This window comes from Pleurodeles waltl, chromosome 4_2 (assembly GCF_031143425.1).
Source record: "Pleurodeles waltl isolate 20211129_DDA chromosome 4_2, aPleWal1.hap1.20221129, whole genome shotgun sequence".
NCBI lineage: Eukaryota > Metazoa > Chordata > Amphibia > Caudata > Salamandridae > Pleurodeles > Pleurodeles waltl.
This window is the reverse complement of record NC_090443.1, coordinates 160,560,433-160,577,457: the sequence shown is the minus strand read 5'-3', so window position 1 is coordinate 160,577,457 and position 17,025 is coordinate 160,560,433. Positions and strand designations below refer to the sequence as shown.

Sequence of the window (17,025 nt, the reverse complement as noted above, 5' to 3'; positions counted from 1 at the left end):
CGCAACACCGCCGGCTCCATTTGGAGCCGGCTCCCGTGCTGCAGCTGAGATCCCCGCCGGCCCAGCGGGGATCTTCAAATAGACCCCGCTGGAGTGTGGCCGCATTGGCGCCGTCCGGCGGTTTCACCGCCGCCCGCCAAGGTTGAAATGAGGGCCATTGTTTATTAGTTAACTATAAACCTTACACATTATCAAATTACAGCAAGATATAATAAAATCATGTTTAAAACCATGCACAATTGACATTTCACTTACAATAAAAAAAAATAAAAAAATCAGATGTACCCCCCCCCCCAAAAAAGGAACCCTGAAGGGCTTATACAGGGTGGTTGACATAAACAAGAATACCAAGTACTTCCATAATGTTGCTACTATAATGTCCCACGTATAAAAGGTGAGGACTACTGAGCTGTCTAGTTCGTATAAAATGTAAAATGCCTAGGTGCCAAAGGCATAAAGTGCCAGGTTGTATAAGATGTAAAATGTATGTGTTCCAAAAATGGAAACTTGCCAGGGTGCATTTAATGCAACCAGTATGCAACCTGAAAACTTGTGCTTTGTCGGTTGGTCAAAAAATTACCCTTTTAAGTGGGATAGGGGATAATGGAACATCTGTCACCCTAGCAACCCAGCATAACATCAACAATTCCCCACTTAAGCCTTACAGCTTGTCCCCAGTATTAACTATTAACAGTGATATAGAAACTTGAATAAGGAAAAAAACATCTTCTGGTGTATGGCCACTTTATTTTCCTGCTGCTCATTCACTCTACTCGCTGAAGGATATGTGCAGCAGAGAGCTGCCCTTCTATTGAGTGTGGGTTGCCAGGCCCTGAGTCCCACTCCGATGCCAGGCCATGTGTAGTTGGGGCCGGATGCTCCTCGGTAGTGGAACACAGACCACCCCTTCAGCAGTGCGCAGTTAGGTCAGACTTCCAAAGACAGTGAACTGCAGGGCCATGTTTGTGCAAACAACTGAAGGCCATATGAAGGTGGAGCTGATGCTCATGGAGGGTTGGGGGGAGATTCTGCCAGGCCTTGCTGCCCATTCCCGCTAAGTGCAGCCAAGGGCCATGCTTTAGGGGGTTTGGTCGACAGTGGTGGTTTGGGAATAAGCAGTGCTTAATTTGTAAATAAAAATGTGCTGGTGCCCACAGCCCTGCTCTTAAACATGCGGCTCCTGCAATTAAATGTGTGAACATGGAATACTGAGGCAGAGTAATCCTGAAGCCATCTTGGGCCTCTTCAATCCATTTAAAGCCACTCCCTGCCCCTTCAGCTCACTCTTGCAGCTTTCTGCTTTCTCCCATTGTGACGCTTTTTCCTTTTTCTCTTCCTCCGTCTTTCCCATATGTGTCTTTTGCTCGCAGTAAATGCTAGAGGCAGAAAAATAAGCGCCATCCCTCCAAAATAAGTGCAGGTGCTCTGCACCGGAATCAACAAGCACAAATTAATCACTGGGAATAAGGTCTGGATATACAACTCCTGGTACGGGTAGAGTACACTGCTTTGCTTTCGGTCATGCTCTGCTTCACAAGGCAATGCGTTGTAGGGATTATCTGCTCACTACAAGCTGTGTACACAGCATGCAACTATTCCTTACTATACACAGTCAAAGTCTGTCCTCTGGGTTGGTTAACTGTGAACAGAGGTTGAGGTCCAATAAACAGATCCATGTGAATATGATTAAAAAAAAAAAAAATTCACTGCAAATAACAAAAGCTAAAGGGAAGTTGTGGTTGGTGTGGTTATAACACCATAAGGTGTGTCTAAAATATTAGGAAAGAAGTGCTGCAGTTATGGTTACAAAACAAAACCTAAAACCTACTGAGATTCGCCAGCTATGGTTAATTGAAATAAGTATAACTTACACCCTCTTTGTTTGTGTACTGCTTACAACTTCACATACTAAATAATATAATTTATGACATCGCTAATGACATCTTTATGTCAGCAGATTAAATAGATAAAGCTTAAATTCTTTTTATTTCCGTCTTCCTAGGTACTTAAACACGCCTCTGACTTTATCTTTGTATTTCTCATCCTTTTCTTATCCATCCTTGGCTGCCTGGTATTTTGATTGTCTGCTCTCCACACACGGCTGTCTTGCCTCCTAATAATCTCTGCTCTCTAGCCCCACTCCCTTTTGTTATTGGAAGCCCTATTATGTAAGCAACACAAGCTGTGCAAAAACAATAAATGTACAGAAACGTTCATCACCAGTGGCTTCTCATCATGTCCAGCAATCTATAAGGTCGTTATTGATTGGCAGAGACAGTATTTCATATAGGTGATAGGCTGAGAGCCTGCCACCCGGTTTTCTACCTTTACATTTCGATCACTTTCATGGCTGGCTTTTAGTCGATAACACAGCAAAGGCTCTGAGAGGTTTTTGACAAGGCAGATAACTGCTTAAAATAAATCAATGATATGGTCAAAACGAACAACACGTTATATGTTTCATCATCTCCTGGCGCCACATCTCTGCAAAAAATGCTTCGCTCAGATTTATCGATTGCCCAGGGGCTAAAAAAAGAACAGAATTTCTCAATGAAACCCTTATTCTGCCTTGTACATCTTTCATTTCCCCATCATTCATCTTCCATGCTGATGGCTTTGCATTTTTTCGCAAATGCGTTTCACTAGATGTTTTAGATGACCCGTGTAAATCATGACGGTGAAGTAACCTAAAGATCACTGCTGCTGGGACCTCCTAAAGACAGATGATAGAGAGGGGGTTCCTCGTGACTCCTCTCTTAGCCTTCATGAGTAAGGTCCTGAATGTTTATTAGTTGGAAATCCTACATAAATTGTCAAAAGTGAGACGGAACATATATTTTTCGAGGATTGGCAGCAGTGATCAAAAACCAAGTCACTAATAGTACAGGGAGGGTCCGATAGTGTAAAACTTAGGCCCATATTTATAGGAAAATGACGCAGGGCGACGCTGCACCAAAATTGGCAGCGCTGCACTCTGTCATTTTGACAACGCAGGGATGCGGTGTATTTCATTGAATACGGCGCACCCCTGTGTTGTCCTCTGCACTGGCGCTAATTTTAGCTTCCAGCACCAACGCAGGCACCCTTGCTCCATCGTGCAAGGATGTCTGCGTCGAGGGGTGTGATTCCCTTCTCGCACATAAACAATCACTAATTATGATTTGGCACTTCTGTGTATGCAGCAGAATGCAGCAAACGCAGAAGTGCCAAAGCAGAACTTCAGTGACACAGTTAAGCACTACTGACAACACACACATTAGGCCATAAATTATGAGCACTGGGGTCCTGACCAGCAGAATCCCAGTGAGACAGGCAAAACATACTGACATACTGGTGGAAATTGGGGGTAACATGTCAAGAAAGATGGTACTTTCCTACAACTCTAGATTGAGAAAATCCTACAAGTCATAGATATAGAAAAGGATGGAGTTGGATAGTGACGTAGAAGATAAGTGCCTGTTTGAAGTTGAATTGAGATGCTTTCAAGGTAAGCATGCACTACCACTAATCCTGGAGTGTCCAACATCGAGTTGTTGATGCAGATATGCTAATTATAAATTATTAATAAATGCATATATGTTATGATTTATAAGAATTCATAGAGAAATCAATCGTAGAGAAAGTTAATGCGCATGTTTTCGGAATATGTGCCCACTGGGTATGTCAGCCACTTATACGAACTTGTACTAAAAGAACTAAAAATGCATGAAAAAATGAAAATGTGCAATAATGATGTAATAATATGTCATAATGAGATGTATAACCTATGTTTTCCATTATATTGTAGAATCTAACTTAGCCGAAGCCGTGGCCTACTTGCCTGGCCTCATGCAGAAGTAGAATTAATAATTGTATGCTGTAGAAGTTGCTAGTGCCTATGAACCGACCATAAACTGTGTGCTTAGCTAGAATTTTCTCCAATGTACCAACGGACAGGAGATGATGAAGTCAATTTGATACAATTATGTGTGGAGTAGGCTGAATGTACATTCCCAGGACTTGAAAATAGAGGCACTGACTGAAGAGGAACATGCAACATTTTTGATACCCGGGGAGCCGGATGATGAGGACATCGTACAGTGAACCAATCCATGAACTGTGAAAGACGAAATACAAGAACTCATAGATATGTAGAATAGAAAGTATTGGGTAGTCACCTATGGAGGACTGATTGACCAATTAGGAATTAGAGGGATGGACTGAAAAGCTCAAATAAAAAGTCATGACAATGAGCTAAAGTTTCAGATGCGAGGGGTGAAATGCTGATGCCAGAAGATGTGATTCGAGATTCTGTCATTGGGCTAATACTATTGAGAGCCTGATGCGTTGCTGATCAATTGATGACCTGAGGATGAAGACTGACTTGTTGCTGATCCATTTCGTGGATAGGTAGCTATGACAATGTGACTGATTAACCTTTATGCCTTTCTTTCTAGGTACCAACTGTGCTGTTTTATAGTTTTCTCTTAGCTAGATGTTTTCCAAATTCATGGTTTCTAAATTGTTTTGCATGAAGTCCCACATGCTATATGCTAATTTGGGTTAGGTAAGGATTCTTTGGGTGACGTTGACAGTGACAAATGATTGACGGGCTGGTTGCTGAACTCTGCTATTAAAGCTGATATATTTATCTTTGTTGGCTTATGCTGAAGCATTCGAGCATATGTTTTCTCAAGTTCTAATTAGAATATTTTATCGGTGGTCATTAATGAACTAATCCTGAGTTGATTGAATAAAGTTTGATCTAACCTGATGATCTAGTATTGTAACTAATAGGGAATAAAATTGATAAAATGTATAATCGAGCTGTGGTTATTCATAGAAATGTTGATTTATTTTCTCAAGCTTAATGATATTTTTAGTGGTTGCTGATTGATTACACTGATAATTGATGTTCATCGATTACTACATAGCTAGGATACTTCATGCGATCCAAAAGGTTAATTGGCCTATAGGCGTCCCCTTGTAAGTTTACTTGCTAAGGACCAGGCACACTTGCAGAGTCATAATCTTCTGAAAATAGGCAGCGTCTTGGGTGTCCGCCTTCAGCAATGGAAATGCTGTTACACTCTATGGACTTGCTTTAAGGAGACTCAGTGGAGTGCAACTAATACAGCATGTCTAAAGTTGGTCTCTGCCAAGGTTCAGACACTTTACAATATGTAGCTGAGATATCAAAATGTATTGTTGAAGAGAAAATCGAGCCTATAGAAAAAATGATTTATTTCCTGACAGAATGTTGTCTCTGAAAGGCAAATAGGTCTTGAACAGACTCAGTTACACGTTAGGCATCTGAAAACCTGAACTCTACCCGTATTGACCTTGCAGAGGCAATGGCGTGTTTGAAAATCTACCTAATTTCGAAGTAATTTATAACTATCAGCATATTAGGTAGCCGTTACAAACTACACAGTTCTCTAAAAGCTACACCCAACTCGGAAAAGGCAGCAGTCATGAAACTACCTCTTCCTCACCTCTTGCTCAACTCTTGCAGAATTACCAATGATCCCCTGCAGGTTACTGTACTGTTTATTCATGTATTCCACTCGACAAGGATAGCCTTCTGATGTAAGAAGCACCATCTTTCCAGACCTCTCACCCACGGTTGCAATGTGTCGTAAGTGGGGACACCTGTGGTGTAACATCATTGAAAGGTAGCAAGGAATATGGTAGTAACTTGTCCTCACCGAGAGTAAGGGGGTCTCTGTCTTTTTTTGTGAGGCTTTAAATTTCTTTTTTGTATTGCCAGATTAGGTTGTTTGTCGAAGTCAGTCCTGACTGAGCTTGTGCACCCAGAAACTGGATCATACTGCCTGAGGATGCTTTCCAATAATGTATGGAGGGCATGATTAGATTTGCTTTGATTGACATTAAGTTGCCATTGACAGTGTAAAGTGAGGTCAATTTTACATAACAGGACCATCGACTTTACAACAATAGTTCCATCTGTGGGGAGATGGCACTATTGTTGAATTTAGCAAGCATGTTCTAACCATGTCAACTTTTTATGCTCTTTTCCAAACCTATCTTCAGGAAATGAAGTAAACAACCAGAGCAAGTCTAAAATAGTGGCTGTGAATTCTAATAAGTTATAAAAGTTTGTGCATGGGACTCTTTCAATTGATTATTAGCAACGTATTTGCTCCTTAACAGAGACTCCCATAGCTGAAAAAAATGTTCAAACAGGTTTTGAGCAGTGTAACTGGGCCAATGTCCTTTAAAATGCACCATTTGTTACTATTTGTTTAAGTAATGTAGCTAAAAAGTGATCCAAAGTCATAAGAAACACTCCCGGCAAACATTGGATTTAAAAGCTAGTTCCAATTTGCATGTTGGAGCCTTTATGCAGAGCAGAAAAGAGAAAGAATCAAGCTCTAAAATACAATCAACTAAGAAGCTGGGCTTGCAGACAGATACGATGGAGCCTCTTGGAAGAAATGCAAAAAATGTATGGTTGTACCAAAATGGGTTCTTCATGATGATTTTGACCCAAGACCTTCAATTGCTTCTAGCTTGCCTAAACTTAATATTCGAAGTCAGGGACGTGAAAAATTTAGGATGTGTCCTGTTGTTTACTGTGGTGCTAGAGCTGATACCAGTCAAGAGTATACGGCTTTCCAGTATGATACAAAATAACTGATAACTGAGCCCGATCATCAGCTGAAGACATTTCTGATTTCTGATTGCCAGCTTCCTACACTCCGGATTACTTCCTGTGTTTCCCTAGAACCAGTGAGATTCCAGGAAAGGAGCTACGTGTCAAATATGTCCTCTGCTTTCCAGAGGTCTTAATGTCCTGTGCAGCAAAGATTTGTAAGTGTGATGCTGCAGAGCCTTCATTAGTGAAGGTGTCAAGATTGTAGCCAGTCACCAGAGGGATATTAGGAGAATAGCTTCAGGGCCTCATGGCAGCTTTTCACTGATAGTGAGGTATAGTGTTCCAAGCTTGATCTGATATGGAAAGATTTGACAGCTGTTCACTGATGACATAGCACATTCATTTAAGTGCAATCTGATGAATCATCGATGAAAAAATATTCTCCAAGGGTGGGACACATTAAGTCATGTGTGATCAAAAGATAATGAATATTTACACAATGAGGGTGAGGGGCAGTACTCCACGTAATGATATGATACAGGAGTCCCTGTGTTAGACCTGACAGCCTTAGGGTGGTCATCCCTCAACGTTTTGCCTGCCTCCCTACACTTTTATGACACTGTCTTTGCTGGTTTTAGGACTCTGCACACTTTACCACTGCTAACCAGTGCTACAGTGCATGTGCTCTCTCCCTCAAACATGATAACATTGGTTCATTCCCGATTGGCATATTTGATTTGCTTGTTAGTCCCTAGTAAAGTGCAGTACACATGCCCAGGGACTGTAAATTAAATGCTACTAGTGGGCCCGCAGCACTGCTTGTGCCACACACATATGTAGCCACTTAACCATGTCCCAGGCCTACAATTGCAAGGACTGTGTGTGCAGTTTAACTGCCACGTCGTCTTCACGTTTAAAAGCACTTGCCAAGCTTAAACGTCTCTTTTTCTACATATAAGTAACCCGTAAAATAGGCCTTAGGTAACCCATAGGGCAGGGTGCTATGTAGGTAAAAGACAGGACATATACATGTGTGTTTTATATGTCCTGGTAGTTGAAAACTCCTAAATTCATTTTCCACTACTATGAGGCCTGCTCTTTTAATAGGCTAACATTATGGCTACCCTCATATACTGTTTGAGTGGTAGTTTCTGATCAGAAAGGGGTAACCAGGTCATATTTATTATGGCCGGAATGGAAGTAAAAAATCCTGCTTATTGGTAATTTTAGAAATGCCACTTTTTGAAATTGAGCATTTCTCTGCACTTAAAATCTATTGGTGCCTTACAGCATGTCTCCAATCAAACGTCTGCACTGCGCAGATGGACAGCCTCCTTGTGCATTTCACCCAGGCAACCACAAACACAGGACACTCAGTCACACCTGCACTCATCTGCATACTGAATGTGTCTTCCTGGGCTGGAAGGATGGAGGGCCTCGCACTTACATTTCAAAGGCTAGTGGACTGCCCTCACACAGTGGGCTGCCAAACCCCCTACATGGACCCTGTCAGACAGACCTGTACTGAAAGGGGAACTTGTGCACATCAAAACCCCACTTCAAAGGCATTTTGGGTTATATAAACTGGGTCTTTGACCCACACCATCTCAGACACTCCTGGACCTGAACCTGCAACCTGTCAAGAGGAACTGCCTGGCTGCCCAAAAGACTCATCTGGACTGCTTTGCTGAGAAGGACTGCTGCCCTGTTGTTGCCCTGCTTCCCTGTTGCCCTCTGACTTTGCTGGGAAGTGCTCTCCAAGGGCATGGATTGAGCTTGCCTCCTGTTTTCTGAAGTCTTAAGGCCAAAAAGGACTTGGGGCCACATGTACAAAAATCAGGTTTCCTGACTCGCAAATTGCTAGTCAGAGCGACTCGCAATTTGCGACTCGCAAAATCTGATGTACAACAGTGTCAATTACACTGTTTGCCATTCCCAATTGGGTCGCAAATGACCTACCTTGTGAATATTCATGGGGTAGGTCGCAATTTGCGACCCCAGTTGGCATGGCCGCCCTCACAGGGATGGTGGCCTGCTGGAGACAGCAGACCACCATGTCTGTGACTGCTTTTAAATAAAGCAGTTTTAAAAAAAAAAATGCAGCCCATTTTCCTTAAAGGAAAACGAGATGCATTTCAAAAACAAAAATTAAAAGTTTTCTTTTCATTTTTTCAGAGCAGGCAGTGGTCCGTGGGACCACTGCCTGCTCTGAAAAAATATTTTTGCTACCATTCACAAAGGGGAAGGGGTCCCATGGGGACCCCCGCCCGTTTGCGAATGGGTTAGCACCAGTTTGAAACTGGTGCAAACTGCGAATGTTTTGCAACCACTTTCGCGGACACAAAACAATCATACATACTGTTAGAAATGGGGTTTTTGGTTGGCAGTTAGGTTGCCCTCTGTCCAAGCAAGAACCCTCACTCCAGTCAGGGTAAGTCACACACAATCCAAAATCAGCCTGTGCTCACCCTCCGGTAGCTTGGCACGAGCAGTCAGGCTTAACTTAGAAGGCAATGTGTAAAGTATCTGTGCAATAAATCATACAACACCATAGCATAACACCACAAAAATACACCACACAGTGTTTAGAAAAATATAGAATATTTATCTGGATAATTGTAGGTCAAAACGATCAAAGTTGCAATACGAATTTGTAAAGATATCACTGAAAAGTGATAGTAAGAGTCTTTCAGTCTTTAAAAAGCAATAAAGTGTCTTTCAAGCACAGAGTACCTGGTTTCTGGTGGGAAATCTCCTCAGAGGGCCACAGGAGAAGAGATGCGTGGAAAAAGGGGTGTGTGCGTCGTTTTCCGCTCAGCACACACAGACTTGCGTCGTTCTTTTCCACGCGGGGAAGTCGGGCGTCGTTTTCCGGCGCGCAGACAGTCTCTTTTTGTGGATCGCGGGGATTACCAGATGTCCCGGGTCTGTGCGTGGATTCTCCTGCTTATTTTCCGGCTGCGCGTCGTTCTGCGGGGCTGCGCGTCGAAGTTTCGATCTCACGGTAGGCGTCGCGTCGATTTCTCCTTGGAAGTCGGGCGTCGTTTTCCTTGCGAGGCCGTGCGTCGAAATTTTGGTCTCACGGCAGGCGTCGCGTCGATTTCTCCTTGGAAGTCGGGCGGCGTTGTCCTTGCGAGGCCGTGCGTCAAAGTTTCGCACTCACGGTAGGCGTCGCGTCGATTTCTCCTTGGAAGTCGGGCGGCTTTGTCCTTGCGAGGTTGTGCGTCGAAGTCTCGATCGTCCCGAGGGTGTCGCGTTGATCAGCGTCGGTGTGCGGCGTTTTTCTCGCCGCGAAACAAGCTGTGCGTCGAAATTTTCGGCGCACGGAGCGTCCACGTGAAAGGAAGAAGTCTTTTTGGTCCTGAGACTTCAAGGAACAGGAGGCAAGCTCTATCCAAGCCCTTGGAGAGCACTTTCACAGCCAGACAAGAGTTCAGCAAGGCAGCAGGGCAACAGCAAGACAGCAGTCCTTTGGAGAAAGCAGACAGGTGAGTCCTTTGAGCAGCCAGGCAGTTCTTCTTGGCAGGATGTAGTTTCTGGTTCAGGTTTCTTCTCCAGCAAGTGTCTGATGAGGTAGGGCAGAGGCCCTGTTTTATACCCAAATGTGCCTTTGAAGTGGGGGAGACTTCAAAGAGTGGCTAAGAAGTGCACCAGGTCCCCTTTCAGTTCAATCCTGTCTGCCAGGGTCCCAGTAGGGGGTGTGGCAGTCCTTTGTGTGAGGGCAGGCCCTCCACCCTCCCAGCCCAGGAAGACCCATTCAAAATGCAGATGTATGCAAGTGAGGCTGAGTACCCTGTGTTTGGGGTGTGTCTGAGTGAATGCACAAGGAGCTGTCAACTAAACCTAGCCAGACGTGGATTGTAAGGCACAGAAGGATTTAAGTGCAAAGAAATGCTCACTTTCTAAAAGTGGCATTTCTAGAATAGTAATATTAAATCCGACTTCACCAGTCAGTAGGATTTTGTATTACCATTCTGGCCATACTAAATATGACCTCCCTGCTCCTTTCAGATCAGCAGCTGCCACTTCAACAGTGTATGAGGGCAGCCCCAATGTTAGCCTATGAAGGGAGCAGGTCTCCCAGTAGTGCAAAAACGAATTTAGGAGTTTTACACTACTAGGACATATAACTACACAGGTACATGTCCTGTCTTTTACCTACACAGCACCCTGCTCTAGGGGATACCCAGGGCACACATTAAGGGTGACTTATATGCGGAAAAAGGGGGTTCTAGGCTTGGCAAGTACTTTTAAATGCCAAGTCGAGGTGGCAGTGAAACTGCACACACAGGCCTAGCAATGGTAGGCCTGAGACAAGGAAAAGGGGCTACTTAAGTGGGTGGCACAATCCGTGCTGCAGGTCCACTAGTAGCATTTAATCTATATGCCCTCGGCACCTGGAGTGCACATGACTGGGGACTTATAAATAGATTAAATAGTTCAATCAGGTATGATCCAAAGTTACCATGTTTACAGAGAGAGAGCATATGCACTTTAGCACTGGTTAGCAGTGGTAAAGTGCGCAGAGTCTAAAAACCAGCAAAAATGAGGTCAGAAAAAGAGAAGGAGGAAGGCAAAAAGTTTGGGGATGACCCTGTCAAAAAGCCAGGTCCAACATGACCCCCTCCCAGCCTAAAGCCAGGGTAGACTAATCAACACTCTGATGGACTTCCCTGCTTAAGGCGATAGAACATGGACAATGGCCCACTACTGCAGGGGCACTCGCCAGTTCTACGCCTTTCCGAACTCAGTGAGGCTTCTTTGTCTATACTCTCTGGGGCCACTGATCTGGCCCATGGGGAACCCTTCTCATCACCTGAGGACCCCATCTGTACAGCTCCTAACTTTAATTTGCTTACAGATGTATCCCAGTATGCAGACAGTATCACCATGGCCAACAACGTGATGTGGCCCATTCCATTCCTTGGGTCTGACTTCTGTCCCCAACCCAGGGAAAACTCTGCCCACAAGGACAGAAACCAATAGATGCCACTGACAGCTGTCAGTGTCATGAGCCAGGCCCCTGACCATCCACTGCTAGGTGGAGACCCGGAGGGAGGCCGTTGGCTGAGCTTCTCCTCCAGCGGGGTGGCTGGTAGGGAGCTCCCAAGGGATTCCTGTAGTATCCCAGAATGGGGGGTAGTAACCCCAGGGGTCTGGCACCCCTTCTCCACTCTCACCAGGTCAGGGGTGGGTCCCTGATACTGGTCCCTCAGCCCAGGGTCTGTACTCTGAGGCTGAACAGAGGACAGGGGTGAGTCCTTTTTCCCCGTGCCTCCCCATCTGGGCTTCCATACCCTCCTCTGGGGAGTGGTACCGCCAGATATCTGAACTGTTAGGGCACCCTTGGGGGTCGGCCCTCTCAGCTCTCCTGACACTAAGGGAAACTCATTCCCCAGAATGCAGTCAATGGGCAGCTGGGGACTAACTATGACCCGCCTCTGGGTCACCTCCCCACCCCATTCTAGGGACACCCGGGCCAGGGGGCGGAAGAAATCTTCCCCAATGGCTGGAGTCACTCTACACACCTGTCCGGTGTACTGCTCTGGTGACACTAGTCTCTCCACAATCATGGTAAGACTAGCCCCCGTGTCTCTCAGAGCGGTGACTGGGATCCCATTCACTCCCACCTGGTGGAAGTGACGACTCCCACCCTCAGGGATCACCAGTTTACCCTCTGAGTCCACCTCCCAACTGAAGGAGATGGAGGCATGATCTACGACCTGCCCCTGGGGATGACATTCCCCTAAGGCCACATTGGCCACCCCTGTAGAGGTCCCAATAGTGGGTGAGTTCTTTGGACAGACAGAGTCCCCCTTCCTGTGTCCTATCTGGGAACACTCAAAGCAGCGGGGTTGGGAATGGGATGCTTTGGGCCACTGCCCACCAGAACCCCCACCCTGTTTCTCAGAGGGGGTATGGGAACCCTTTCTTCCCCCCTTACTCTGGAACTCGTCTGGGTCATCTCTAACCTCCCCCCCACTTTGTTGGGGGGAACCGGAACTACCCTTCTCGGGGTCACTCCCAGATACCTTTTTGGACACTCTGGTGCTTGCCCAGAGGTCCGCCTCCTCAGCAAGCTTCCTGGGATCAGTCAGCTTACTATCCACTAAGTGCTGGCGCAACTCTGTAAAAGTAGTATTAAGCATATGCTCTCTCAGAATCAAGTCATATAAACCTTTATAATCAGTTACTTTGTTGCCCCGCACCCATCCATTCAGTGCCTTACTAGAGAAATCAAAGAAATCTACCCATGTTTGGGTGGTTTGTTTGGTGCTGTCCCTGAACCTCTGACGGTATCCCTCAGGGGTCAGCCCAAACTTGGCAAGTAAAGTGGCTTTCTGGAGTGGGTATGTGTTTTGATCCGGTGGATCCAATGTGAGAAGTGTGTCCCTCCCCAATGGCGGCACATAACCCCACATAGCTACCCCCCATTGCCCTTCAGGAACCTCATGAGCCCTTAGTGCAACTTCATAAGCAGCTAACCATTTATCTATGTCATCTCCCACCACAAAACTGGGCACCACATTTTTGGGTATACGAACCTTCTTTTCTCCAGCAGGTCCTGTCTGTATGCTGCCACCATTATTGCTGGATTCAGACTGTCTTGCCTTGATCTCCAGCTCCTTGAGACTCAGTTCATGAGCCAACAATAGTTTCTTTTCAGCCAACGCTCTTTCAGCTTCTGCTTGTTTGGCTGTTCTTTCAGCTTCAATCTGTTTGGCTGCTCTTTCAGCCTCAGCTTGTTTGGCTTCTCTTTCTGCCCTCCTCTCCTCCTGTTGTGCCTCAATTTTCAGTTTTGCCATTTGCAATTGGAACTCCCTTTCCTCTCTCCTTTCCTCTGCGGTCAGGCTTTGCATGGAGACACTGCTCCCTGGTCTGGAAGGGGGCACAATTGCAGTGGTAACACCATCCATAGATAGTGAAAATCCTTCTGAGGGGCCATTTTCTGGCTCTTCTTCCTCATCATCCTCTAAATGGGCTTCTGCCCAGGCCCTCAGCGCCACTTGAAAGTCCTCCTTTCTGGAGGCCCCTTGGGTGGGTACCCTTAATGCCCTGCAGAATCCTCTTAGTTGTTTGACCGTGTATGTATCCAACTGGACTAGGTCAAAGTCCCCTGTCTGAGACCCAGTCAGAGACATGTTGAGTGAGGATTTAGTTTTTGAAAATTGTCAGGAAAAAAAAACGGATTTTCAAAAAGAGATAAAAACCAAGTTGACCTTCAACTGTGGGTATGTAGTGAAATACTTAGCTACTGTATGTCACTGCACAAATACAAGTCCTATCCTCACCGCTGATCACCAATGTTAGAAATGGGGTTTTTGGTTGGCAGTTAGGTTGCCCTCTGTCCAAGCAAGAACCCTCACTCCAGTCAGGGTAAGTCACACACAATCCAAAATCAGCCTGTGCTCACCCTCCGGTAGCTTGGCACGAGCAGTCAGGCTTAACTTAGAAGGCAATGTGTAAAGTATCTGTGCAATAAATCATACAACACCATAGCATAACACCACAAAAATACACCACACAGTGTTTAGAAAAATATAGAATATTTATCTGGATAATTGTAGGTCAAAACGATCAAAGTTGCAATACGAATTTGTAAAGATATCACTGAAAAGTGATAGTAAGAGTCTTTCAGTCTTTAAAAAGCAATAAAGTGTCTTTCAAGCACAGAGTACCTGGTTTCTGGTGGGAAATCTCCTCAGAGGGCCACAGGAGAAGAGATGCGTGGAAAAAGGGGTGTGTGCGTCGTTTTCCGCTCAGCACACACAGACTTGCGTCGTTCTTTTCCACGCGGGGAAGTCGGGCGTCGTTTTCCGGCGCGCAGACAGTCTCTTTTTGTGGATCGCGGGGATTACCAGATGTCCCGGGTCTGTGCGTGGATTCTCCTGCTTATTTTCCGGCTGCGCGTCGTTCTGCGGGGCTGCGCGTCGAAGTTTCGATCTCACGGTAGGCGTCGCGTCGATTTCTCCTTGGAAGTCGGGCGTCGTTTTCCTTGCGAGGCCGTGCGTCGAAATTTTGGTCTCACGGCAGGCGTCGCGTCGATTTCTCCTTGGAAGTCGGGCGGCGTTGTCCTTGCGAGGCCGTGCGTCAAAGTTTCGCACTCACGGTAGGCGTCGCGTCGATTTCTCCTTGGAAGTCGGGCGGCTTTGTCCTTGCGAGGTTGTGCGTCGAAGTCTCGATCGTCCCGAGGGTGTCGCGTTGATCAGCGTCGGTGTGCGGCGTTTTTCTCGCCGCGAAACAAGCTGTGCGTCGAAATTTTCGGCGCACGGAGCGTCCACGTGAAAGGAAGAAGTCTTTTTGGTCCTGAGACTTCAAGGAACAGGAGGCAAGCTCTATCCAAGCCCTTGGAGAGCACTTTCACAGCCAGACAAGAGTTCAGCAAGGCAGCAGGGCAACAGCAAGACAGCAGTCCTTTGGAGAAAGCAGACAGGTGAGTCCTTTGAGCAGCCAGGCAGTTCTTCTTGGCAGGATGTAGTTTCTGGTTCAGGTTTCTTCTCCAGCAAGTGTCTGATGAGGTAGGGCAGAGGCCCTGTTTTATACCCAAATGTGCCTTTGAAGTGGGGGAGACTTCAAAGAGTGGCTAAGAAGTGCACCAGGTCCCCTTTCAGTTCAATCCTGTCTGCCAGGGTCCCAGTAGGGGGTGTGGCAGTCCTTTGTGTGAGGGCAGGCCCTCCACCCTCCCAGCCCAGGAAGACCCATTCAAAATGCAGATGTATGCAAGTGAGGCTGAGTACCCTGTGTTTGGGGTGTGTCTGAGTGAATGCACAAGGAGCTGTCAACTAAACCTAGCCAGACGTGGATTGTAAGGCACAGAAGGATTTAAGTGCAAAGAAATGCTCACTTTCTAAAAGTGGCATTTCTAGAATAGTAATATTAAATCCGACTTCACCAGTCAGTAGGATTTTGTATTACCATTCTGGCCATACTAAATATGACCTCCCTGCTCCTTTCAGATCAGCAGCTGCCACTTCAACAGTGTATGAGGGCAGCCCCAATGTTAGCCTATGAAGGGAGCAGGTCTCCCAGTAGTGCAAAAACGAATTTAGGAGTTTTACACTACTAGGACATATAACTACACAGGTACATGTCCTGTCTTTTACCTACACAGCACCCTGCTCTAGGGGATACCCAGGGCACACATTAAGGGTGACTTATATGCGGAAAAAGGGGGTTCTAGGCTTGGCAAGTACTTTTAAATGCCAAGTCGAGGTGGCAGTGAAACTGCACACACAGGCCTAGCAATGGTAGGCCTGAGACAAGGAAAAGGGGCTACTTAAGTGGGTGGCACAATCCGTGCTGCAGGTCCACTAGTAGCATTTAATCTATATGCCCTCGGCACCTGGAGTGCACATGACTGGGGACTTATAAATAGATTAAATAGTTCAATCAGGTATGATCCAAAGTTACCATGTTTACAGAGAGAGAGCATATGCACTTTAGCACTGGTTAGCAGTGGTAAAGTGCGCAGAGTCTAAAAACCAGCAAAAATGAGGTCAGAAAAAGAGAAGGAGGAAGGCAAAAAGTTTGGGGATGACCCTGTCAAAAAGCCAGGTCCAACACATACCATCTGGATTCGGTATTAGGAAGGGACGCCCTTGTCATGCCCCTTTCTAATACCGAATCTCAAAACCCAAACTGCGATTCGGTAACAAGTTACCGAATTGCAGTTTGGGCTTTGTACATCCCAAATAGCATTTTTCAAGTCGGAAACGGGCCGATTCACAGTTTGCGACTTGAAAACTGCTTCGTACATCTGGCCCTTCATCTCTTAAGGAAACTCCTTGTGCGCCAAAAGTTGATGCACAGCCTGCCGGAAACAACACACATCTATTTTGTGACTGAGAAATCACTGTATAGCTGAACCGGATTGATGCCGCCCGACTTCCCGAGTGAGGATTCAAAGCAGCGTATGCATTCCAACAGAAAATCCGACACACAGCCCTACTGGATCAATGCACAGCCGAACCGGAACAACGCAGTCGATTTCCAGAGTGGAAAATTGATGCAGCACCTGCCGTGCAACAGAAAATTTGACGCATCGCCATACCGGATCGACCCAACGCATGTGAATTCTTCCATTGCACCCAGGATTTCATTGTGGAACCAAGACTGTGTGCCGAGAAATTACGCAAAGCCCCCTTGCAGAGTGGAAAGAAACGACGCATCGTCTGTGCCATGTCGGAAACTCCGACGCACACCTTATTTTTCTATGCATCTCCTCCTCTGCGGTCTCCATGCGTGTTATTTTTTACGCAAACCAGGGACTCTGTGTAATCAAGAGACAACTGTTAATTTCTAAGATTTAAGGCATTTTAATCTTGCTAAAGTGATATCTCAATTTGTGTTTATTGAATCTTTATCGTTTGACCTTATTTTAACCAGACAAATATCATATTTTTTCCAAACTTGTGTGGTGTAATTTT

General features: G+C 45.8%; 1 protein-coding gene across 2 annotated transcripts in view; it reads right to left on the bottom strand.

The window, feature by feature from the left end:
• Window positions 1-17,025, bottom strand: part of NCKAP1L (NCK associated protein 1 like) — a 1,641,522-nt gene that overhangs the window by 1,072,042 nt on the left and 552,455 nt on the right. The window lies entirely within an intron of this gene.